Source organism: Neofelis nebulosa, chromosome 14 (assembly GCF_028018385.1).
Source record: "Neofelis nebulosa isolate mNeoNeb1 chromosome 14, mNeoNeb1.pri, whole genome shotgun sequence".
Classification (NCBI taxonomy): domain Eukaryota; kingdom Metazoa; phylum Chordata; class Mammalia; order Carnivora; family Felidae; genus Neofelis; species Neofelis nebulosa.
Genome location: NC_080795.1, coordinates 5,000,963 through 5,026,689, shown reverse-complemented (window position 1 = coordinate 5,026,689; position 25,727 = coordinate 5,000,963). Strand labels below are relative to the sequence as shown.

Sequence of the window (25,727 nt, the reverse complement as noted above, 5' to 3'; positions counted from 1 at the left end):
TGCAATAATTAGTTTTTTATCAAATCTGCCTGGTTGTTTTTGATATGTTCTTGTTCGTTAATCATAGATTAGATACATTCATTTATTTCTTCAGTGATGCTGAATTTATTTTATATTTAAAGACATTATTTCCACAATTTGCAATTTGATGAGTCTGCTGTGGCTGTCCTTTTCTTTTGTTTATTGTCTTTCATTTGTTTCATTCTTTTTATAATTAGTTCTTCACACGTTTTCTTATTGTCTTTTGGAAGAATGTGCATTCATATGCATTGGAGCCTTATCTGTAGGCATTCTTTGATGATGGAGTAAAGATCTGTTCCTTCAGGAAAAACTGGTGTTTGCTTCCACCAGGAGGCAACCCAGACCACTTTAAATTCTTAACCTGGTTTTTGGGGGACTACAGCAGTAGATGGATTCAGGTGCCAAACCCACCCAAGACTAGTTGTTATTACAACTTACTATTCTTGTTATTTGAAGGTGGAATTGTTCACCATGCGTATCTAAGTTAGTGGCTATTTTCCACCTTCATCAAGAGCCAAGTCCAAGGCAGGCAACTTTACTTCTGGTTACCCTAGATGAGACATTTTTTTCTCATTAATCTTCTAACTTGGGGCATTTCTTTCTGTGGGCCCAGGCTTCTCAAGTAGTGGGGGATGATATTTCCAAATGTCTTTCTCACATTGCGTGACCATACGCTTTGTCACCATTTTCTGCATAGCCAACTGAAACCAAAGCTCCAGAGAACCAGGGATTGGCAGACGTTCCCAAAATATCTGTTAGCATCTGCTCGTGCTCACATATACATATATTATTTATTTATTTATTTAATCATCTTGCCTGTGTTCAAAATTATTTTGTGTTTTTATTTATCTTTCACGGGAAGGTGTTTTTTAATTTAATTAATCTAAATATTGCAAGCAAATGGAAACTACATAATGTCTTCTCATCTTCTGTGCAAAAACAAAAGAAAACAAAAAGCCCTCTTTCCCCAAACTTCTGATGCCTAGGGTAATCATTATGCTCATTCTTGGCCAAGAATCATTTAGTAGGATAATGTCGGCATTTAGATCAAAATCCATAGCATCCAGTTACAGATAAATAATCCAAAATTCGTGGCTATCACAAACATTAGTAGATATGGTTTTGTTGTTGTCAGCTAGAAAGTTCTGCCTACATAGTGTATCTTCACAAGATAATTAATTTTATAATATTTTGTGCCTTTGTATAATGCGCAAAACCTGATAATGTATCACACTCACTTCAATAGTGGAATTGCTGTCAGTTCTATGTGGTTGTCCTGGAAACAGAAAATTAAGGGTTATAAGATAAAAATGGTCCTTTTCTTCATGTGAAATGTATTTATCTTAACAACAAGCCCTAAAAATCTTAATAAGAACTTTAAAAGTAATCCTGGAGTTTAAGGATGACCTAAAATGCTTTGGTTATTTAATATTTTCTAATTATTGCTGATGACACTAGTTTTGTTTCTGCTCTTAAAGTTCCAGTTTTTTTAGTATTAACCTTGATGAATACACTAGCATGCTTCGAATTCTCTTTGGGACAAGTCATGGCCTATATAATCTGATCACAAACACAGAGACCAAATGGTATTAATACATTTCTTCTGAAATCTAAGAACATTGTGAGAAGGGAAATCCTTTTTTTTGGTTTGAGCTCTCAACATGGCAGTGTAGGAAAGAGGAGGAATGCGCTGTCTTCTGCTGTTCTGTTATTTTATTTTAGGATAAACAAAAGAGCTATAATTTCCATGATTTCAGGTACCTGAAGCAAGAGAGAACTTGGACTGGTTTGTGATGTTGCCAAGAATAGGGCTCAGGGTGAGTAGGAACAAATGTAATGGTGTCTTCTGCTGGTCTGTGTCATGTGAGGACATCATAGGCCACTCTTTGAGGCATTGTTCAGCACCAAATGACCCTTACTGTCGTCTGTCTGCAGGCGATCTCTAATCTAGATGGTGTCAAATACAGCTAGACAAAAGAGAGTTTATGGCTTTGACCATAATTTGGACAAAGAGTTGTTTTCCACTCTCAAAATAGATTATTTAGTTCCCTGGAGAATTAAAAGGTGTGGAATTGGTTTTGCGAACAGTGACTGAACTGGTTAGTTATGGTAAGGCTCTGCGTGCAGATTCTGAGAGGGGCCAAGGGACGGAGTCAATTCTTCTCCTGGGACAAGGTGTCTGCTGAGAAATACAGGATCCTGGAATGTCAAACATAACTTATCTAAAAGAACGGGGGAGATAACTTTCATTTTGGGTTTCGTGGAGGACCCTCAGTTGAGAGTGTGTGTGTGTGTGTGTGTGTGTGTGTGTGTGTGCGCACACGCACGTATGTGTTTATTTTTTCCTGAAAACACGGATCCCTAGGGAAGTGTTTCTCACCTTTGTGTCTTGCTACACTGGTGGGCTCTGACCTTCTAAATTTCAGAGGCCGCCAGCGTTTTTCTTTCATCTTGCTTATGTGATCTGGGGATGAGAAACACTGTGCTGTGGGGCTGTGAAAAATCTCATATTTATCACTATATGCGATTTGCTCAGGAATGGGGTCCACAGCTTTTATCAGCTTCACAAAATGGCTTGTGATACCCTCCCCTTAAAAAATATTAAATGATTTATTATAACAGCCTATCTTACAGATAAGTCTCTTTAGTTTCCAGAAATCATGGCATATTTTCTATAATTCCTCCAACTTTTTAGTTTGGAGGATAATAATTTACCACAGATAAACATCTACTTGCACTGTACTTGCATTTCAGTAATGAAGAAATTATTATTGTTTGGACCTTCAGCAATGATGGATTGGATTTGGCAAAGCTTGATGATATGACATACTAAACGCACTGAGACGAAATTGCTTCAAAGTTGATAAAGTGAAACAAATGAATTTAAACTTGAAATGAACTTTAACAAAAGTCATCCATCTGATTTTAGTTATAATTTACTTTGTAAAAGGACATAATAGACACCATTGTAATCTAGATAGTAGAAGACAGTGTGCATTTCTATTCACAAGGTCAAAAAGCTTTTATTTACTTATACTTTCCCTACTTTAGTTTCAGAGTCAAGGCTTATTTTAAGTTCTGGCTTGCAGTTGAAAAAAAGGGCCAGATGTGTCCCTCATTAAATTATTTCTTAAGTATTTGCATTTAAAACCTACATCAGTTGATATCTGGGGTTTTGACTATACGTCACGCAGAAACCAAGCCTGCCAACAGTGGAAGGTTTTCAGTCTGCAGGAATAAATAACATTTTTAGTAAAAGAACATCAGAATGAAAATGTTATAAAGCTCTGTATATGGTTTGGCTTAAGATAAAAAAAAAATTTTTTTCTGTGTATTTCACATACTTAGACTAGTAAACATGTACGATTTATACAAAGTTGTATTCTTTCATTAAATAAGTAATACGAATTTAAAAACTTGAAGAAAGAGAAAATAACACACCAATGAAAGTATGAAAGTAACTATATACTATATACTATATACTATATACTATATACTATACTATGAAAGTAACTGGACTGTTTTTTGCAGACTTCAAGGCTGGATGATAGATCTGAACAATTTTTTCTTTTTTTTATGTTTAATTTTGAGAGAGACAGAGTGAGAGCAGGGGAGGGGCAGAGAGAGAGGGAGACACAGAATCTGAAGCAGGCTCCAGGCTGCTCACCACACAGCCCGACGCGGGGCCTGAACCCACGAATCGCGAGATCGTGACCTGAGCCAACGTCAGATGCTTAACCGACTGAGCCACCCAGGCGCCCTAGATCTGGACATATTTTTTTTTTTTTCAACATTTTTTTTTTATTTATTTTTGGGACAGAGAGAGACAGAGCATGAACGGGGGAGGGGCAGAGAGAGAGGGAGACACAGAATCGGAAACAGGCTCCAGGCTCCGAGCCATCGGCCCAGAGCCCGACGCGGGGCTCGAACTCACGGACCGCGAGATCGTGACCTGGCTGAAGCCGGACGCTTAACCGACTGCGCCACCCAGGCGCCCCTGGACATATTTTTAAAAGTGGGTTGTTATTTGTTATAATTGGATGGGTTTTTTTTACAAAAAAATTGATTTATTTCATATCAAAACTAGATGCAACTACAATGTGGAATACACTTGCTGTGAGACAGGGGTGATTAGTTTGGGGTTTTGTATTTTGGGGTAAGGTGTTCAACAAGCTGGAGAAAGCAGGACCAACCCCTCACCTCCTTCCCCTTATTATATATGATTGGAAAGGATCTAGTTTTTTACAGAACAAAAAGCATTGTGTCATTGACATACCGTATAACTCTTCTTTCCTTTATGTTGCACTCTAATGAAATTTTGCTTGAGAGATGTTGATTTATGAAAACTAAGTTTTCAGGTAAAGGACATATATATTTGATATATATACTTATGTATTTATGTATTTGATACCTTTAACATGTAGATGTTTGTTTTACTTTTATATATGTATGGTTTACCTATGTGTATATATTTTACATTAACCGTTTGGATGTATTTTCTTCTAAAGGAAATCTGGACAGCATATAAATATCAATGACTACATTTCAAGAATGAAGGTGGAAAAAAAAAAAGAATGAATGTGGAAAAGTGGGATACTGCTTAGTACTTATTGCATTTGGTACATTTTTCTCTTTTAATTGAAATTATTTTCAACATTTCTACTAGTGGTTGATGTATTCTTCTTCAGCTACTCCAAGAGAAGATGTCAAGTTGTGTGGTGTAAGGTGAGAAGTATTATATGTCTGTGAAGGCTGCCAGTGCAGAGAGGATACACAGATGTGTCATGATTTAAAAGAAATTCACTTAAGCGAGTAGTGTCAATGGGTTATAGAACTGCTGAACTCATCTAAAGCATTGCGGAATAAAATGTATGAGAAATATAGTATCCGTAATTAAGATCTTTAATGAATTGCCTTGTTAATCCATACAGTGTATGCATGTTGCAACATTTTCTAGGCTTAATTAGTGTACTTGATGATTATGTTTATTTTCGGATGTACACACTGATTAAGCATTGTCCATACACTGGAGCTTGAAACAAGATCAGTCTGTAAAGTAGTACCTAGTCGCCTAACTGGGGACTCAAAATGCAAATAGATCAACTTATGTAAAATTAAATTAGTTCTAATAGAACCCATTTTGCCTGAGCAGCTGGTGTCACATTATAAACAGCGTTCTCTTGTTGTAAGAAATAAAGGGCTTCTGTTGACAGATCCTTATATCCTTTTAAGCTTAAAAAACTGAATGCGTACAATGCGAGGGTTGAACTGCAACTCTTAAACACAAGGAACCATGGAGTATGTTCAGTTAACTCATTCTGTTGCGCTCTAGAAATGCAACTCATTATGCCATTATGGCATTCGGAGGAGTGAGTGCCAGGTTTCCAAATACTTTTCATCAAAACTCCTGTTTTTAGTCACTTCCAACTTCTGTGAATTATCTGTGATGTTAAAGTTCTCCAGATAGTCTTAGCTCAGAAATTCAAAATAATCATATATTCCAAAATTTATTGAATACTTCTCTGCCTTAACTTGCAAATGCTTTTCTGCCTTCTGTTTAATGGTTACATTCAGAAAGTCAAATTTAGGATTTGGGAAGATAATAGACCAAAAATTTATTTTGAAGTTACTCGCAACACTATTGGGAAAGTGTCTGTTCATTCATTTGCATATTCCACAAACATTTATTGAATAGTTCCTGATCCGTAGCATACTCTGGACTTGTGTAAAAGACAGCTCCTGTACTCAGGGAGATGGTGACTTCATGAGGAATAGATTCGGAAGGTAGATAAATGACAAATGTCATTCCGGATGCCATTTGGAGGTATTAATAGTGCACTGGTGGAGAACAGAGATCCTTAAAGGAAAATTATTGCTATAAACTGTATGGACACTCATTCACACAACTTCTGTAAGATCTATTTCCTGGAAAACCTTAGAGGTCATGAATCCATGAGCTTTGGGGGAGAGAGAGTTGGGGAAAAGATATTAAGTGGTGATATTGTGTATCCATTGATAAGCTACCAGATAGTAAGCATCATAGAGAACAGCGCCTTCAGGAGACTTAAGAAATATTCAATAGCACTATGCTTCACCATTCAAAGGATAAAATGACAAAAGACTCTTGCATTAATGGTGGCAGTATACATTGGTGTTACCATAGTATAGAGCCGCCTGGAAGAAGGTATCAAATACTTTAAATACATTTAGACACTTTGGTGAAGTATTTTTATTTTTGAGAACCTTTTCTAAGTAAAAACCCTAAAAGGGAAAAAACATTTCCAACCAAGGATGTTCACCACAGCGTTGTTTATAATGGAGAAACACTGAAAAAATTTTGTCATGTGACCGGGGAAGACTGAGCATCCCATGAGATAAACATTTGACAAAATGAAGTTGGTTGACCCCGTCCACTAAAGTGACTTTTACAAAGACTTGAAAAGATTTGGAAAATGCTAATTCTATGATGTTATGTGAAATTAGCAGGACACAAATTGTGTATGCAGTGCATTAAAAAAATGTAAAACAGGAAATAACCATTTTTTTTCCCATGGGAGAAATTCTGGAGGGAAATAAAACAGATTATTATTGTTCTTTTACATTTTCATTTTCCAAATTTTCTTGAATTCCATTAGTTGAGGGAAAAAACCCTATTAAAAATATAGACCAGCTATAAGAAGTAAAAATATGGTTTTGCCATGATTATTGAATTTAAGTTTTTAAGGGCTTTCATGTACTCACTTGGCAGTCTTCATCCCTGAACTTTGAGAGAATGTTCCAGAAGAAAGGGCCAGTAATGAAAGGACATTAAATTCTGCGTAAGAGATTCGGTAAATAACCTGGAAAACTTGGCCCAGAGCAAGTTTTGTCAATTTCTTCATGTAAAATGAAGAGCTTGTGCTAAGTGACTTCTAAAGACCCTTGAACATCTCCCATTTGGATTTCATGATCCCACCATGAAATTGGCAGTGCAGAGAAGAGGGTCACTCCCTTCTGACGCAGAAGATACGAATACTCAAACTCCAGATGGAGAGTCACTCAGAGGAGAATCCAAGCAATTCCACAGTGCACTGTAGTCTGCCCAAAGACCACTCCAAAGCGTGATTTCCAATCACATTGAACCACACCTATTGGCACTGAACTCATACCAGCCCAGCTGCTCATTGGCCCAAAGGGCAGTAATAAAATCATGCCTTCATGTAGTGCTAACATACTATTACGTGACTTGCTATTAAGTTCTTTAAGAAGCCTGGTATCCCAGGATATGCTAGTTTTATACCTTAGAATTGAGCATTAGGGTATGTACCTGCCTTCACCATCTTTGTGGAGAAAATCAGCAGTCATGCTGTGTGAGAATGCATTCACCCATTTATCCGTGCATTATGGTTCATTTTATATACTTTTTTAAATGTTTATTTATTTTTGAGAGACAGAGTGTGAGCAGGGGAGGGGTAAAGAGAGGGGGATACACAGAATCATAAAGAGGCTCCAGTCTCTGAGCTGTCAACACAGAGCCCAATGTGAGGCTCGACCCCACGAACTGTGAGATCGTGACCTGAGCCGAAGTTGGACGCTTAGCAAACTGAGCCACTCAGGCGCCCCGATTTATGGTTCATTTTAAAGGTTTCCTAGGAATAAGCCCCCAGTTTACATCCAAATGGAGGATGATGGGTCATCTTTCAAGGTTTACAGTCCTGGTTAGGGTCTTGGATCTTCTCCAGAGTGTGGGCGTGTATTTAACTGACAGCATTAGAGAGTTTCACTCATGAGGAAGCATCATTGAAGCCATCACCACCTGGCACTGGTCTAAATCTTCTCCCATAGAAATGACATTTGGTGATGAGTACTTGACGGGCATTCTAGAAATGCTAAAATTTATTCGTAGATTGAGTCACAACAGCAAAACTCTATCCGGTTTGGACTCCGTGTGCTATAGCTTGATGTGATCAGCCTATACGGAGAGGCAGTATGAAAAGCCCTGTGTCCTGTGAGGGTATGGCTGAGTACACTGCCCGTCGTGTTATGTGGGGTCTTCTTATGACGCAAAAGTCCAGCCGACTTCAGCTCCAGGAGCAGCTGCACTTCTCCCGAGCAATGGGTCTGTTGTGATGTCACAGGTACTATGAGCTGTGTGACTGCTGTCCCTACACACTGCTGTGAAGAAGCTCATAGCAATGTTGCTGAAATACCCACAGCAAGGGAACAGGGTTTTCTGCCTGCATTCTTCAGCCATATCCCTGCTTAATTTTATATCCCCCAGCTAGATTTTTCTTTCCTTTACTCCTTCTTTAGATTTACTGTACATCCTTGCATTTTATGAATTCTTATTAATATTTATTATGATTATGATTACTTTGAGAGTGAGAGTGTGCATACGTGAGGGAGAGAAAGGCAGAGAGAGAGAATCTAAAGCAGGCTCCACACTCAGCACAGAGCCCGAGGCGGGGCTCAATCTCACAACTCTGAGATGATGCACGACCTGAGTCAAAATACAGAGTCTGATGCTCAACTGACTGAGCCACCCAGGCACCCTGCATTTTATGAATTCTTATAAGTTGCTTTAAGTTCTTTCTGGAATGAACAATACATTCATAAATAAGTAAATAAATAAATAAATGGTCTTCTGTGCTGCAGCATCATCAGTGACCCGGAGGCCGGGCCGGCTGAATGTTGGGCAAGGTCTTCCCCCTCAGGCGTGTCCTTAGTCTGCTCCAGATTTTGAGACCTGTCGAGGAAGGACGTAGCTTATAACTTAGTCAACAGTTACTACCGTAAGTGAAACACGGTAGCAAGTTGGATACCAGGAGACTTGGGAAGGCCGCTTGTGGCTGCTGTCTGCATTAGCACTCAGTTTTTGAAAATGAAGAAGGAGAGGGATTCGTTTTTATGCGTACAGACACATTCACACTGGACCAAAATGCTCTCTGAAATTTCTCAGTATTTGAATGTTGTCATCATCAGCAGGTAGGTAGTGAGGGATCCTTCGTGCACTCTTCTCTGCCCAAAAGGAGCTTGCTGGTGAACGGGAAGAAATGACAATAAATTAGCACATTTACATTTCGGGGTGAGCTATGATCATTACACTTATTTTCATGGGATGTTTCCTTTTAATCTCACTCTGATCTCAGATGTCTATGCCCAGATGAATTAGACACCGAGATGAAAGGCAGGAATGAAACAGCAGTTGAGGGAAGCCCAGAGAGGATGCATCCAAGATAAGCTTAGGGCCCGGGAGCCAGAGAATGTTCCTGCTCTTTGCCACTGAGCCTGACAGCCGTGCGTTACCTCTGGACTCCCAGGTGAAACGTGTTCACGTGAATACCCTGCTTAAAATTTATATGCGGCCAAGAGAATGCATAACGCTCGTCTTAAATACAGGCTGCATAGTGATGATTCTTCCCTGTGTTTTGATTATTTAAGAATAGAGATAGATTTTCCCATTAGGTGGTTTCATGTTCTCTTAACCACTCTTACTGCTCCTTGTTATTGTCCCCACATAATCACTGAAGATTGCAGCCCCAGATCACTGTCTTCCCCTCCGGCCTCCTAATACTGTTGGCAATATGGCAGCCCATCTCACACACTGGTCTCTCGTTCCTTGGCCTCCCCACCCCACTGATCTTTTCTTCTATCCCCCTCATGGTTCATGCTCACATTGTGCCCATGACTGTGTCATCACCAGTAGCTGCAATGTCTCAGAAGTCTACATTTTAGGCATCCATTCCTGCCTGATTACTTTTCCTTCTTTCATGAGCATGGATGCCATGATGCATCATTACACGCCACTGAGACCACCCCAGCCCTCACGCCCACCTTCACCCTATCATACTCACCTGTTTAAAACTCAGTCCTTCTTATAACCAGCCCCACCTCAACTCTGCAGCTGCACCAAAGCAGAAACACAGAAATAGGACTGGTCTATGTCCTGGCTGTTCTCAAGCCACGGCACCCCCTTACTTTTCTAAATAACAGTGGAAAGTAGAAGCTTCCTTTGCTGCTCTGAATATGTACATTTCCTTCACCGTGCAATGGATTTCACATCTTCCACTTCCTTAAGGGTTCGTTCTAGTTACAATGCCCTTTTCCATTTCATCATCAGCTTGTCCTCTCTGCTGTGTCATTCCATAAGAACAAAATGATACATCGTTTTTAAACAAATTTTCCTTGACCTCATCTCCAACTACACTTATATTCTCATCACTGGGCTCCTGTACATGGTCACAGTAACACATCTTGATAGAACCATCTATTGTCCTGTCGCCACTTCTGTGCATCTCATTTCTCCTCAGTTCACTCCATGTTATCCATGTTCCTAAAACTGCTCTTGCATGGTCTCTATTGACCTCAAATTGCCAATTCAGTGGTTACTCTCGTCTTCAACTCATCTGACCACTTGCCAGTATTTGATGTATTTGAGGCATCCTTCTTTTTTTTTTTTTTTTTAAAAATTTTTTTTTTCAACGTTTTTTATTTATTTTTTGGGACAGAGAGAGACAGAGCATGAACGGGGGAGGGGCAGAGAGAGAGGGAGACACAGAATCGGAAACAGGCTCCAGGCTCCGAGCCATCAGCCCAGAGCCTGACGTGGGGCTCGAACTCACGGACCGCGAGATCGTGACCTGGCTGAAGTCGGACGCCTAACCGACTGCGCCACCCAGGCGCCCCTGAGGCATCCTTCTTAAGCAACTCTTTTCTCTTGATATCTGTGATATCACCTGCTCAGTCTCTCCTACTGGTTTCTCCCTGTGCTCTTCCCTAAGTATTATTTTGTCTCATAGTGTGGTTGTTGGGTCTCTACCTTTCCCTACAGTGACACTTTCCCTAGGGAATCTTAGCTAGTCCTTTTGGCTCTAAACACGATCTTCATGGCTATGATATCCAGGTTTATATCTTCTAAATTGGAATTTCTGCTGAAATCCAAAGTAGTATCAATAGGTATCTTAAGTTTGGGAGAGTATCTTAATTTTAATAATTAATTTTAAAGACAACCTTTATTTTCCCATACCTATCAAAACTTATTCCTTACAGTTTCGCTGTCATAAATGAACTCCCTTTTATGCAGTTGCGTGAGTCCAAAATAGGAAGTAATTCTTATCTCATTTCAGCAAATTATCCTTGGATTCTATCTCTAAAATATTTCCTGAATCTGACCATATTTCTCTATCTCTGCTCCCGTTCTAGAACATAAGCTACCTTATAGCTTCCTGGATTATTTTAACAGCATTTAATTGGTCGTTTGCTTGTCCTCTGTCTTCCCTCAGTTTGTTCCCATGTAGTGTCTAGAGTGATCTTCTAGATGTGTATGTAAGTCAGTCTGTGTGTCTCCTCTAGCTGGAGCCTTCTAGTAACTTCCCCTTGCACTTAAAGTAAGTCTAAGCACCTTGCCACAGCTTAAGCCCCAAATCATCTGACCTTACTTCCTATTCTGCCCTTCGACCCCATTCCTTCTGCTCCATGGTAAGACTTTCCTGTTTTTCTGCTTATTCTGGAATTCAGGCTCTTTGTGACAGGAACTTTGTCCCATTCTTTGTAGCATTTCCGGAACATAGAGTGGTTCCAGGAACAGAGCAAATACTGTCAATACTGATACTGACACAAATACTGATAAATACTTGTCAAACATACGCACCTGTAAAGCTTAAAACCTATATCTTAATATAACCTTAAGAAACCAGATACTTATAGAATTGACTTTTACAGTCAATTTAATTATTTGGTGACTAAGTATAGACAGTTCATATTCTATGACACTTGATGAAAATATTTGTAAGATGTATAAGCAATCTTTCTTTTCTTAGTGAATACCTAATTGTAGACATTTTCTTCTTCTCAAGACAAAACACTGAATTATTTTTACTGTCTCGACTGTTTTATTTTTATTTTTGGTTGTTTAAAAAATGAGCTCTTGGGGCGCCTGGGTGGCGCAGTCGGTTAAGCGTCCGACTTCAGCCGGGTCACGATCTCGCGGTCCGTGAGTTTGAGCCCCGCGTCGGGCTCTGGGCTGATGGCTCGGAGCCTGGAGCCTGTTTCCGATTCTGTGTCTCCCTCTGTCTCTGCCCCTCCCCCGTTCATGCTCTGTCTCTCTCTGTCCCAAAAATAAATAAAAAACGTTGAAAAATAAATAAATAAAAAATAAAAAATGAGCTCTTTTGAGTTTAACACCAAGTATTCTTTTCGTATTTACACATTACAATGTCATATATTTATAATGAGATAAATCATGTAGATGATATTTAGATGATGTACATACTCAAATTTTGACCCCAAAGGTGTTTTTTTTTAATTCAGTGTGTATTCCCTGCTAGAACAATAAGTAATATAAAGTGAAATTGTCTATGTGCAGTTAAAATGAGTTGGGTAGAGAGCTCGTGCAGAAAAGTTTGCTCTTTATTTCACAGTAACTGCTCCTTGTCTGGACAATTTAAAAAATTATTAAGATTTTCATTATGTTAACATTTATTTCTTTTTCTACGATCTCTTTAGCAAACTCTGTGCCTTTGCGATGCTGCGACTAATCCCAGGAGATTAGAGAGGCATATTCAGGACAGGGTGGAGGAAGCATTTTCTGGAAAACAGATGATTGCAGGAGAGAATTCGCACACATTGCTGGTGTTCAAAAGCCAGCTTCTCACATTTCCCTTGAGTCAGTATGTGTCCTCCAATCTGCGTCTTAACTCTTTGAGCCTCTTTAGATTCAGGTGCCCTCGGTGGTCTGGGTTTTGCTATAATAAACTTCCACTTCTTTTTTTTTCTCTTTTTCTCTTTTATTTAAAATATATAACTTATTGTCAAATTGGTTTCCATGCAACACCCAGTGCTCATCCCAACAGGCGCTCATTTTCAAACCCATACCACTTTGAAAGACAGTTTTTTACAAATCTAAACATACTTTTACCATACCCTCTATAGTTGTATTCCTCGGTGCCTACCCAGAGGGGCTAAAAACAACTACGTCTCACAAAAATCTGCACATGGGTGTTTGTGGCAGTTCATTGCCAAAAACTTGAAAGCAACCAAGAGGTCTTTTGGAAGGTGAATGGTATATCTAGACAATGGAATATTAGTCAGTGATAAAAAAAAAATTAGCTCTCAAATCATGAAATGATGTGGAAAAAACCTACATTCGTATTATTAAGTGAAAGAAGCCAATCTGAAGAAGTCTATATACTGTATGATTCCAACTATATAACATTCAGGAAAAGGTAAAACTGTGGAGGTAGTGAAAAGATTAGTGGTTGTCAGGGGTTGGTGGGGAGGGAGGGATGAACAGGCAGAACACAGAGGATTTTTAGGGCAGTGACACTACTCTATATGATATTATGATGGTGGATACATTTGCCCAAACCCATAGACTGTATACCATCAAGAACGAACCCTAATGTAAAGTGTGGACTTTGTGTGATAATGATGTGTTAGCATCAGCTTGTCTGTTGCCACAAATATACCACTCTGGTTGGGGGGTCTTGGTAATGAAGGAGACTCTATGTCTCTGGGGGCTGGGGAGATATGGGAAATCTTTGTACCTTCTTTTCAGGTTTTCTGTGAACTTAAAGCCTCTCTAAAAAAGAAAGTCTTATAAAAAAACCTTTTTAATTAAAAAATGATTTTCCATTGGAAGTCCAACAAGTATCATTTCATTTGTTCATTTTGGATCAGTGGTTTTGAAATTTTGAACTTTTAACATTATTGACCTGTTTGGAACAATTACGTTAATGAATATTTCTTTCTTAATTTGTAAGGCCTTTTGGAGACTTATTATTTATAAATTCCATTTGGCTATCACTTTTCCTAACATCTTATTTCTTAATGTTTAAGAAATAGGATATCCCTACCCCCAGCACACTGGGGCATAAATTCAGCTGGCAAATGTTACTATTTAGAGAGTGTAAAATAGTCTTCACTTTAAAAATCTGTATGGTATTATAAGAAATTAGAAGAGTTGGGGCGCCTGGGTGGCTCAGTCGGTTGGGCGTCCGACTTCGGCTCAAGTCATGATCTCGCGGTCCGTGAGTTCGAGCCCCATGTCGGGCTCTGTGCTGACAGCTCGGAGCCTGGGGCCTGCTTCGGATTCTGTGTCTCCCTCTCTCTCTGCCCCTCCCCTGCTCATGCTCTGTCTCTCTCTGCCTCAAAAATAAATAAACGTTAAGAAAAATTAGAAGGATTAAATATACACAGCAATGTAGTAACAACAAATTTCCTCACAATAATAATTAAATGCAAGGAACAACATTTTGCATACAGAGTTCTGCAAAGATAGAATGGATTCCCTCAACCCTGTCACCTGAGTGCATTCTCTTCAAGGGTGTTAGCTGGCACAACTCTAAGTACTAGCCTTAGAAGACTACAAGATCTTCCAAAGGCAATGGTCTGTGAACCTATCTTAACTTTTAGGGATTATGTAGCTTTTTTTTCTCTGAAAATCTCAAAGTATTTTTGAGCTATCCATGTATCTATCCGGGAGATATTTCAGTGGAGAAGAGTAGCAAACCACACTTTCTGTCCGTGTGTGGCAGAATAATCCGATCTACTCACACCGCAGTATGCGAATTGCCTATCAGTTCCTCAGTCTGGATGTGGGTGGGAAACGGACACCAGCATTTACCAGAAATGTACACCATTCGTTGTGATGCTCCAAAGAGGCAGAAGAAGCCTTTCACAGAAGCACTGAGGCCTCAACAGCTTGGCTCTCTATATTCGGGTTTTTGGAGAAAAACCACAACCAGTATAATAGCCTGAGTACAGGAGTAAGGAAAGTTTTAGCATCTTTGGAGAAAAGTATTCTGGGAGACAGAGTAACATTTAATGCCTCTCCTGTTTCATTATGAAAGTATCTTTGATATATAACATTACATAACTTGAAGGTGTACATCCAACATGTCCATTTGATATATATTTATGGATTGTAATATGAAAGCCATGGTCTCTTCTAAATGAAGTCTAGAGATTTAATCAATGTGCTCCCAGGCAGGAATGAGCAGGACCCCTTCCGTAAATGGTGAGAAGCTAACCACACAGTCTGTGTGTAAAGAGTGAAGGTAAGGTAGCTGATGAGGCCCACTGAGGTAAAATTAAGGAGGTCCGAGTGGTACTAAGAAATTTGGACTTAATTCTACAGATACAAGAAACTTGTAAGCAGGGGATGCATTTATTAGACTAACAGTAGCTGTATAAGGAATCCACTCAAAAATGTACATTGACACAAACATTAAAAAGTTTGATTTTTTAAAATCAGAACAATAGTCTTCAAAGTTCTTGCTTCATACCGGAAGTTGGCGTTTGGTCTGTGCAGCCAGTCAAGACTCTGACTGGGGTCCTACTGTCTTCATCACATGGCTTTTGAGGTCATCTCTGTGCGCTTGGTGTAAGAAGAGCTTGGAGACGCAGCGTCGGGGAGTTTATAGGCTGGACTGGAAGTGACAAGCCCATCTGCCTTGGTACACAGCCATACCCAACCTCAAAGTTGGGACACACAGTCTGGTTGTCCCAGGAAGAAAAGGGAAGCCATAAGGATGGCCATAACTGGATACACTTGATGGAAAAAAGTGCTGGAGGCACAGAAAGAACGTCCTGGAAGGAGGCTGTCAGAGAGATTGGGTATGAAGACATGTCAGGGCTCCGATAGTGGATGATGAGAGCTTGAAACAAGGCACTGGAAATAGGGTTGGGAAAGTACAGTGAAAGGAGTTTGTGAAGGACTGTGACAGTTGAGAGAATGCCAGAAGCCGTGTCAGAGCCCAGGATTCCGGTTTTGGGGTGGGGGGGCTGTCGTATACAGCCAGTTGGAAGCAAGGTGACTAGTTGGTGACCCAGCAAGATGAGGACTTTAAAATCTGCACTTCCTGATAAGATTGAGAAGGTTTATGTTTGGGACTTAACCCAAAACGGAACGAACAATGAGAATGAAAAGCGCCTTGGACCTTATGCCAGTGCAGTGGCTAAGGAGGCTCATCGAACAAACTTGGCATTTTCGCGCTGTTCAGAGCCTTCCCCTGTGCTGTCAAACAGACATGAAAACTGAGTGAGACAGCCCCGAGTTCATATCACATTTACCATCCGTACCTCATTTCCTGGGTGTGTGTCCAGAATAGTCTCTGGTCATGACATCTGTTCAGCAGAGTCTAAGAAAAACGTTGTGTGATCTCTGGAAACACGTTCACCATTTTAAAGGGCTTTGCAAATGATTTAGATGTGTATTCTCTTTTTCTCACCTCTTTAAAAGTCAGGGGCAGCAGCTGGGCATTCAGAGTGCCATGTCGGTCTCACCTCCCATCCGGGGGGATATTCCGAGTATTAGCCAACAGCCTTGTTTGTTTTGCTTGGGCCATTCTGAAACCAGCCTCTCGCTCTTGCTGTGTCTTTTCTTTTTGTTGTTTTAAATGCTAACTGTTCAGTCATGAAGACACTTACTTCAAACACATTTACAGAACTAATTGTGGAAGCCACAGAGAATCCTTTGTTTGAGACATTGTGGTCTACTCTGTCAAATCACAGTAAGAAGGAAACTGGGAAGTCAAATGATCCGTCTGCAAAATGTGGTTTTTTTCCTAAGTGGAATTTAATAGGCTTGTCTTGCCCTTCTGTGAAGAGGGAAATAAACTGATTATCATGGTCTGAATGTTTGTGTCCCTCCCCCAAATCCATGTCTTGAAGCCCTAAGCCCCAATGTCATGGTATTGGAGGTGGGGCCCTTGGGAGGTAATTAGATTTGGGTGACGTCATGAAGGTGGGGCCACCAGTTGCGATTAGTGCCCTTAAAAGAAGAGAAAGTGACTATGTATCTCTTTCTGCATCATGTGAAGACACTGAGAAAACAGCCATGTGCAAGCCAGGAGGAGAGTTCTTACCAGGAACTAAGTCACCTTGATCTTGGATTTCTCAGCCTCTAGAACTGAGAGAAATAAATGTCTGCTACTTAAGCCACCCAGTCTGTGATATTCTGTAATAGCAGCATGAGTTAAGACACTAGTTTAAGGACAAATTTATCTAACTAGAAGAATTGCTGTGTGTGTGTGTGTGTGTGTGTGTGTGTGTGTGTGTGTAGAAGGAGGGAGTATGCAGAGGAATGAGAAATCAAGGACGCACACACCTGGAATGACTTTATAAATGCCCCGTGTACTTATACTGCTGGTCTTTCCATGGGAACATGACCCAGGACAAGCAAGGGTGCTGAGAAGGAAGTGGATGAGTACATCACCATGACGGCTCTTTTCAGAGTACCAAAGTCCATGACCCAAAGCCGCCATTTTGCCACATGTATAAAGTATATAAAGAGAACTTACCAAAGACTTTATGCAGCTGAGTGATGGTACACATCACTTGGTGAACGAAAACAAGGCCGACTGAAAGTGAGCTGGCCACCAAGTGCATAGACAATATGAAATTCAGCTGCTTGGTGACAAAGTAAAACGTTATCTATCTGACATTAAGTCTATGTTGCAAATACATCCATACACATGTAAGAGATACAGAGGCAAGTGTAAACACAGGTGTAGGTATTGGCATAGGTATAGTCAGAGATATACACATAAGTAGAGAAGTATATAAGTGTATATATATATGTATATATATATATACTTGTATATATGTATATATATATATATACTTGTGTGTATATATGTATATGTATGTATATATATGTATATATAGTTGTGTATATATATATGTGTATATATATATATACCATGCTTCTCAGCAAATATTTTATGCTTCACTATATTCTAAACTATATTTAGTGTTCATGTGGTTCCTCATAAACATAAACACTTGACAAAGGAAGATCTTTAAAATTTCTTATTGATTCCATCCATTTTACATGAAAGATCTTCACTTCCTGAAGGTAACAGCTTTGTAAAGGTGTAGGAGACACAGACTAAGATGCAAAGGTTAGAGGCAAACCTCTTTCTCTGGCATCAGTTTCTTGCAAAAACACCAAACGGTGGAAGGGAAAGAATTCGCCAGAGAGTGTTCCCATCAGATCCTTAGTGGTTGCCACTGATCTGATATGATGTGCAGATAGGAGTGACATTGGCAGTTCTAGTGGTGAAGAGTGTGAACCTAGGGGCAGAGCACCTGAGGTCGAGTCCTACTTCAATAACTCTACTACAGTAGGTACCTGGGAAATTTGGTGAGAGTTTAGTGCCTCGGCTTCCAGATTAATCCATGAAAAGCACCTCCCATAAGATAAGCACGAAGACACGTGTTAGCTGCCATTGCTGTTGATAATGGCATCACCGTTACAGGAATCATTTGAGCTAATATGTAGCTGCGTTGGGGATATCTCACCATCCATTTATTATCAAAATATCATTTGATTCTGTAATTTTCCTAATATCTGATTCCATTTTGCTACATTTTATTGGCTATAAGTACATCTACTTTTGCAAACAATTATAGCAGATACCCAGAGTCCATATGTCGAGATTAAAAATGGGAAATGCGAACCAGATGGGCAATATTCTTATGGCTGAACTTGCTTCGTTTGACCTCAGGCAGCGGGTGGAATTTAGGTGTTCCATCTACACCTGACCCTCACAGAGCATGCTCACAAATGTTAGTGTGAAAAGCCGAAGACCTAGAAGTCGAACCTGTAGCTTGACCTTGCAGCATCACTGAACTCTGGTCAACCTGACCTTTACTACCAGAACCTGAGGCACATCAAAGAAGACCTAGCCACTTATCCCCGGGGAGCCACTGCTGACTTCCTTGGGAGAGAGTCTGAACCACCAAGGCAGCCTGGATCAGGGAAGATGAACTCCCTGTGTCAGACCGCTCTAGTCATTCCCAAGTCACTTTCAGTGGGGGAGCCGGGGAGCAAGTATGACCAGCACCTTGAGAAATCCCATGCCAAGTACTTGTAAAATTTTAGAGCTAGAAGATTTCTTTTTGGTCTCCCTAGGGATTACACCAATGCTGGACAGTTTACTGTGCCAGGCAGCAATTAGCTTTTGAGTTTAAAATGCATTTAAATGGAACTTTCAGAATTCCAAAATTAGCTTGACATCATGCTTAGTGGTGAAAGACTGAATTCTTTCCTTCTACGATCAGGAAGCAAAAAATGATGTCTGCTTGTGCCACTTCTATACTATACTGGATGCTCTAACCAAAGCAATTAGGCAAGAAAATGAAATAAAAGTCATCTGGACTGAAAGGAAATAGGAAAACCATATCCATTTGCAGGTGACATGCTGTTGTATATAGACTTGTATACAGAAAATGCTGGGCACCTGGGGGGGCTCAGTCTGTGAAGTGCCCAACTTCGGTGTAGGTCATGATCTAATGGCTTGTGAGTTCGAGCCCCGTGTCGGGCTCTGTGCTGACAGCTCAGAGCCTGGAGTCTGCTTTGGATTCTGTGTTTCCCTCTCTCTCTGCCCTCCCCACTTGCTCTCTGTCTGTCTGTCTGTCTCTCAAAAATGAATAAATATTTTTAAAAAAATATGAAAAGAAAATGCTAAGGAATCCACTGGAAAAATAATTAGAACTAAAAAAGTTCAGTAAGGTTTGAAGTTACAAAATAAACTTAAAAATTAAATATATCTCTGTACCGTAGCCATAAACAAAACGTGAAAGAAAACAAGTTTACATATAGTAACATCAAAGAGAATAAAATACTTAAGAAGAGATTTAACAAGAGAAATGTAAAACCTTGACTCTAACACATTGTTGAAAGAAATTAAAGAAGGCCTAAATAAATAGAAAGATCTGTTCTTGGATTGGAAGTTTGAATATTGTTTAGATGGCAATAGTAAGCAAAGTGGACTACAAATTCAACACATTCCCTTTCAAAATCACAGCTGGCTTCTTTGCAGAAAGTGACAAGTTGATCTTAAATTTCATATGGAAATTCAAGGGACTCATAATAGTCCAACCTTGAAAAAGAACAAAGCTGGAGGAGTCACACTTCCCAATTTCAAAAGTTACTGTACTCAAAGTAGTGTGGCACTGGAATACAGATAGATGTATAGAACATCAGAATAAGATATAGAGTCTAGAAATACATTCCCACGTATGGTAAATTGATTTTCAACAAGGGTTTCAAGACGGCTCAAAGGAGAAAGAGTAAGAATCACACAGAGAAATTGGAGTTCATCAAAATTAAAAACCTTTGTGTTTTAAAAGACAAAATCAAGAAACTGAAAAGACAACCCATACAATGGGAGAAAGTTTTGCAAATTATATATCCAATAAGGGACTTGAATCTACAATACATATATCGAGAATTCCTGCAACTCAATTACAAAAAAGACAAATAACCCAATTTAAAAATGGACAAAAGAGCTGAATAAACAGTTCTCCAAAAAAGATATACAAATAACCGAGAAGCACCTGGATACATGCTCAGTGTCATTAGTCGATAGGGAAATGCAAATCAAATCCAAGAGATACCAATTTACATGCCTTAGGAGGGCCATAATAAAAAAAAAAAAAAGACAATAACAAGGGTTGGTGAAGATGTGGAGAAATTAGAACCCTATACACTGCCTATAGGAATGTAAAATGGTGCAGCTGTTTTGGAAAACAACCTGGAAGGTCCAGTTAAACATAGAGTTACCAAATGACCCAGCAATTCCACTTCCAGATGTATACCCAAGAGAAAGAAAAACATATCCTTTCACAAAAACAGGTAAGTATGTGTTAGCAGCATTATTCGTAGATGTCCTTCAGCTGGCAAATGGATAAATCAAATGTTGTATGTCCAAACAATGCACTATCATTCAGTAATAAAGAGAAATGTATGGATACACGCTACTACAGGGATGAAACTTAATGGTATTATTCTAAGTGAAAGAAGCCAGTTACAAAGGGAAAGATACCGGATAATATTGTGAAATGCCCCAAAACGCAGATTTGTAGAGACCGAAAGTAGATTAGTGGTTGCCTGGACTTGAAGGAGGGAATTGGCCAGTATTGAATGGAGAGTAAGTGACTGCCGACAGTTAAGGCATTTCTTTTTGGGGTGATAAATGGTCACATAACTATAAATATATTAAAAATCCTTAAACTGGATGCTTTAAATTGGTAAATAATTTGGTGTGCCGTTTATATTTCAATAAAGCCGTGATTTAAAAATTTTCCAATATTAGATGATACATATCTTTCAGTGTTAATAATATCCATTAAAATTCTGAAACTGATCAGGTGGCTCATGTCTCAGCTAGAAATACATGTTGTCATCAGATGTACCTGGGGCAACATCGTTTCCATCTTGTAAGGGTTCACTAATGGTATAACTGATACCACAGTAAAGGGATTCATTTGAAAGAGTGGCATTTAAGGGACTGTATACTCCCTGTATGGGGATTTTCATATTGGACATTGGCTGTTCCTAATTTGTCCTTGCACTGTAGTATTGCCTTTATTTAAAAAAAATTTTTTTTATTAGTTTTCTTTATTTTTGAGAGGCAGACAGAGACTGAGCACGCATGGGGGAGGGACAGAGAGAGAGGGGGAGACACAGATTCTGAAGCAGGCTCCAGGCTCCCAGCTGTCAGCACAGAGCCCGACGTGGGGCCCGAACTCACAAACCGTGGGATCATGACCTGAGCCGAAGTCGGATGCTCAACCGACTGAGCCAACCAGGTGCCCCTGTAGTATTGCCTTTAAATAGCACAGTGAAATTTTGCACTAGGCAATTATACTATTTACAATGCCAAATGTATTGCAAAAACCTTGATGGATTGATAGCCCTCATGTTAGGAAGGAAAGTGAGCCTAACTGTACCCACCCCCTCACATGGCCAATAGATCTACTTTTTTTATATTTCCAATGTAATTTATTTATTTTGTGAGGAAGAGCAGTGAGCAGAGGAGGGGCAGAGAGGGAAGGCAAGAGAGAGAATCCCAAGCAGGCTCTGCACTGTCAGTGCAGAGCCCCATGTGGGGCTTGAACTCACAAACCGTGATATTGTGACCTAAGCCAAAACTGAGAGTCGGGCGCTTAACCGACTGGAGCCACCCAGGTGCCCCCAAATGGAACTATTTTTAAGGTCAGGTTGTAAAGTATTTAATGTTGTACCCAATTTAAGGAAGGAGTCGACTGCTCTATTTTAATTAATACAGACTTGGAGGCCATTAGCATAAGAGGCTGAAGGAATTCTGTCTCTGGGCATGTGCTTCCGATTCCTTGGAGGGCATGTGCTCAGAAGGCAGACCAGGGCCAGCCAGAACAGGTGGGAGGTGGGGAGGGGGTGCCTTTCATAAAACCAAAACCGGGTAAGGGAACGATGGGGGGCAAGGGTCTCAAACTATGTATTTAGGTCCTATTGGAAGAGAAGACTATCTTTTACCTCCCTTTTCCCTCTTCTGTACAGAGAGCCTAGCACAGTGTCTCTGAGGTTTCTTACATGTTGAACGGATGTGAGAAGGTTTAAATTCTTTCTAAAGACTTTTCATAGCTCTCCTCTGGTAGGGCAGTCAGTTCTTATTCATGTGTTTTCTTTTCCTTTTCTATTATAGACAGAGTCTGGTGAGCTCTTAGGAGATGGCCATGGTGGTTTTTCTTAAAAACTGCTTTTAAGAAAAGTGAGTGGACTCAAACTTTAAAAATGTGGCTGTGTGGTTCAACCCTACAAACAAACAAAAGTGAAATCTTCATTTTTTTTTTTTATTGGTTCAGAGGAAAATATTGCCAAGGGTGTTTTAAAAATAGTTCTGGGGAAATGTTTGGAGACAAGACTCTTCACTCAGTGTTTCAGCCTGACACGTTTCATGAGAGCCCCACCTGTTTTTGTGAGTTTGGTAGTCATTCCTTAAAATGTAAAAGGGCTCGTTGGAAATTCTGAAGGATAGGTTGTTTTTCCATTATTTAATTTATTTAACACTATTGGGGGCGGGAGAAACATATCAAATTGCCACTCGGAGTCAAGGCTTAAAGCAGCAGCGTGAAAAACCTCCCCGGTGAGGACAGAGGACAGCGCACCCCGCAGAGGGAAGGACAGCAGCGTCCAGTGTCCTGAAGCCAGTCCTGGACACAGGGCTGTGGGGCTCTGAACTAAGAGACCATTCTGTGTGCGACTCACACGGAGTCTGGTGCAGAATAAAGCTTTGCTAAGCTCCACCCAGAAGTGTGGTTGCCTTTGTCATTTTAATTGGTCTGTGTTTGTGAAGTGGGGCCTCTATTTACTTGTAGCTTGGGGCTTGTGTTTACCAAGCCTGGTGGAGGCCAAGTGACGGGGCTCCTGCGAGCTCTCCCGCTGTATCTTGAGGCACTTTTCTTTTCAGTATCTGTGCCTGTCTAATTCGTGAGCTTCTGTGAAGCAAGCACAGGAGGGTACAAGGCCTACAGGGAGGAATTATACCTAATTACTCAAATAATTGCTAGGCTGTTGCCTTCTTAGTCACTGAAAATAATTTCCAGGTCCCTGGCTTTTATAGATAGTCTTCTAGAGGCAGGAGGACACAGCCCCCTTTTTAACGCAGCCCATTCACTCACAAAATCAGAACACTCGAGCCTGCAAAATTAATAAGCACCACTTCCATTACATATATTTTAGGTTGTTGTTGCCGTGGCGATAAAGTCAGGGACATTGAATCTCCTCTGTTGAGCCATTGTTATCATCCCTGGCCATCTGCTGCAGAGGAGTGATATTCGGTCTCATTTGCATGATGACTGATATATGGGAGGTTTGGAAGGACATATGCCACAGCAATCATGTGATGGAAATTAAAGTGAAAGTTTTGGGCCCAGAGCCGAAAAAAAATCTGTGTATGCGCATGAGGCTGTTGATGTGCAAATGTGAATCATATTGAGAAGGTCTGAATAGGGAGGTGTGACGTAAAGAGGGGACACAAACGGAGGTGCTTATCTCTAAGCAGTCAAAGGCACTGGATGTCATATCATGGGAACTACCTTTCAAAGACACAGCTTTAGTGTTTCCGTTCAGCACACAAGGGAGGCGAGAAATATAAGTTTTGGAAACAAACAAAAAAGTAAGTTTAAAACTTTGGAGCCGCGTACTGTTTACGCTGACGTTTAAGGCACTCGGAATTTTAGTAAGTTTTCATGTCTTAAGTTGTAACGTTTAGTTTTGTTTCTGGGGGAAGAAAAGACACTACTAAAGGCTGAAGTTTAGAAGTGGTTGATGGTTTTTCTGATGTTTGTTTTTGAACTTCTCTGGTTTCTGCTGTGATGTATATATACTTGGTCATTATTTTAAATGCTGTTTCTCTCTCTCTCCTTTTTCTTTTCTTTCTTTCCTTTTTTTTTTTTTTTTTTTGGTAAAAAACGTTATTGTATCTGCTTTGAGAAGGATTTCAGAATAAAATGCCATGGTGCAATTGCATTTATACTGCATCAGTAACACTTTTGTTCATATACATTTTTGAAATGTGCAAATTTGCAACAGAGAATATTTGATATGAAGTCATACTTGCTACACTTTTTTCTTTGCAACAGAAAAATTACCAGCAAGATCCCACATCTGACATCTCACTAGAATAGAGGAGATCTTTGGCGGGGGGGAGGGGGGGCTGTCAACACAATAATATCAGTTATTTCTATAAATGAATAACCAACATCAAAAGGATGGTTTTGTTGTGAAAAGTCAAAATTCTGGTAGTGGCTGCACATAGGCAAAGAGTTTATGGGAAGTCCCGAAGAAATTTGAATTGATAAGTATTTTATTTATAATCTTGCCTTTAAATGTTTCGAGAATTGAATAAGAACAGCCTCCTTAAAAAATGATACGGTTCATTTTTTGATAAATGCAGATGTCAGAAGACTCTTTAGAAAGTTAAAACGTAATATTAGAAAAGGCTGAAAAATGAGAAAGACTTAATACTAGCCTTGAACAAAATTTTACAGAAGGATGAGTTCAGTGAAGTAAAAGGAGAGAGAAAATACACCCTGATAAACAGGACTTTGCCTCATATTCCTTTCGTCCTAACAAGGCATTTATTAATCGTGCTTGCTTTGATACACGTGAAAATAATAGAAGTCTCGTAAAAGGGTGTAGTGAGCTTTTTTTCAGTTTCAAGGAACAAAGCAGCTAATAGCAAAGTATGTAAAATAACTTCTCCAGTGTTGATTTTTGAAAAGATAGAGGCTTATCGTCAGAAAAAGTTATATCAAATCTCATCTTAGGCCATAACTAGCACTACGACATCCAGGAAACAAAAAAGAAAAACAAATGGGGAACAAATCTTGAATACAGTTGTGTATGCTATTTTTATGTTACAAGAAAAGTAAATGAGTTCCAGGGAATAATCAGATTCATAGTCTAAAATAAAACTGAAACTAGACTTTGTCTTCTTTTTTTTTTTCCTTGCAGCTCTCATCTGCATATGATCTTACTTTTATGTATGTAACCTAAGATTACCAGTGATCTTTTTTCTCCTTCTTCTAAATATTCAATTAGTCAGTGGTGATTATGATGTGGCCTTCTTGGCTTACTCCAATATTAGATTAATATAGATTTCTTGCCAAATTAGCGGAAATCACTGTTGCACATAAGAGTGACTCACTCTTTTTTAGTTGTATTCATGTTATAGAAGCAGCATCGTTTTAAGCTTAAAAGCTTTTATATTTTAAATCTGGATATACTGTACCTTGGAGAGCATAAGGTGGTTGTATTTAAAACGTTTCTACAGAACACATTGGAACTTTTATGAGATTCTAATTTAGTTATGTTTAAAGGAATCCTCTTTTTTTTTTTTTTTTTTGAAAAGTGGTTGTTACTATTCTGCTCTAACAGCCATCAGTAAGATTTAAAG

The 25,727-nt window shown here is 39.6% G+C and overlaps 1 protein-coding gene across 5 annotated transcripts in view; it reads left to right on the top strand.

Annotated features, from left to right (window-relative positions):
- The window catches only part of ST18 (ST18 C2H2C-type zinc finger transcription factor), a 257,754-nt gene that overhangs the window by 89,612 nt on the left and 142,415 nt on the right, over positions 1-25,727 (top strand). For 3 of the 5 annotated variants that reach the window (XM_058699373.1, XM_058699375.1, XM_058699370.1), the window contains exon 1: positions 23,686-23,945. The exons of the other annotated variants lie outside the window; for them this stretch is intronic. The gene's annotated coding sequence lies outside the window, so the exon portion shown is untranslated. Of the gene's footprint in view, positions 1-23,685; positions 23,946-25,727 lie in introns of those variants that run through there. 5 annotated transcript variants of the gene reach the window in all.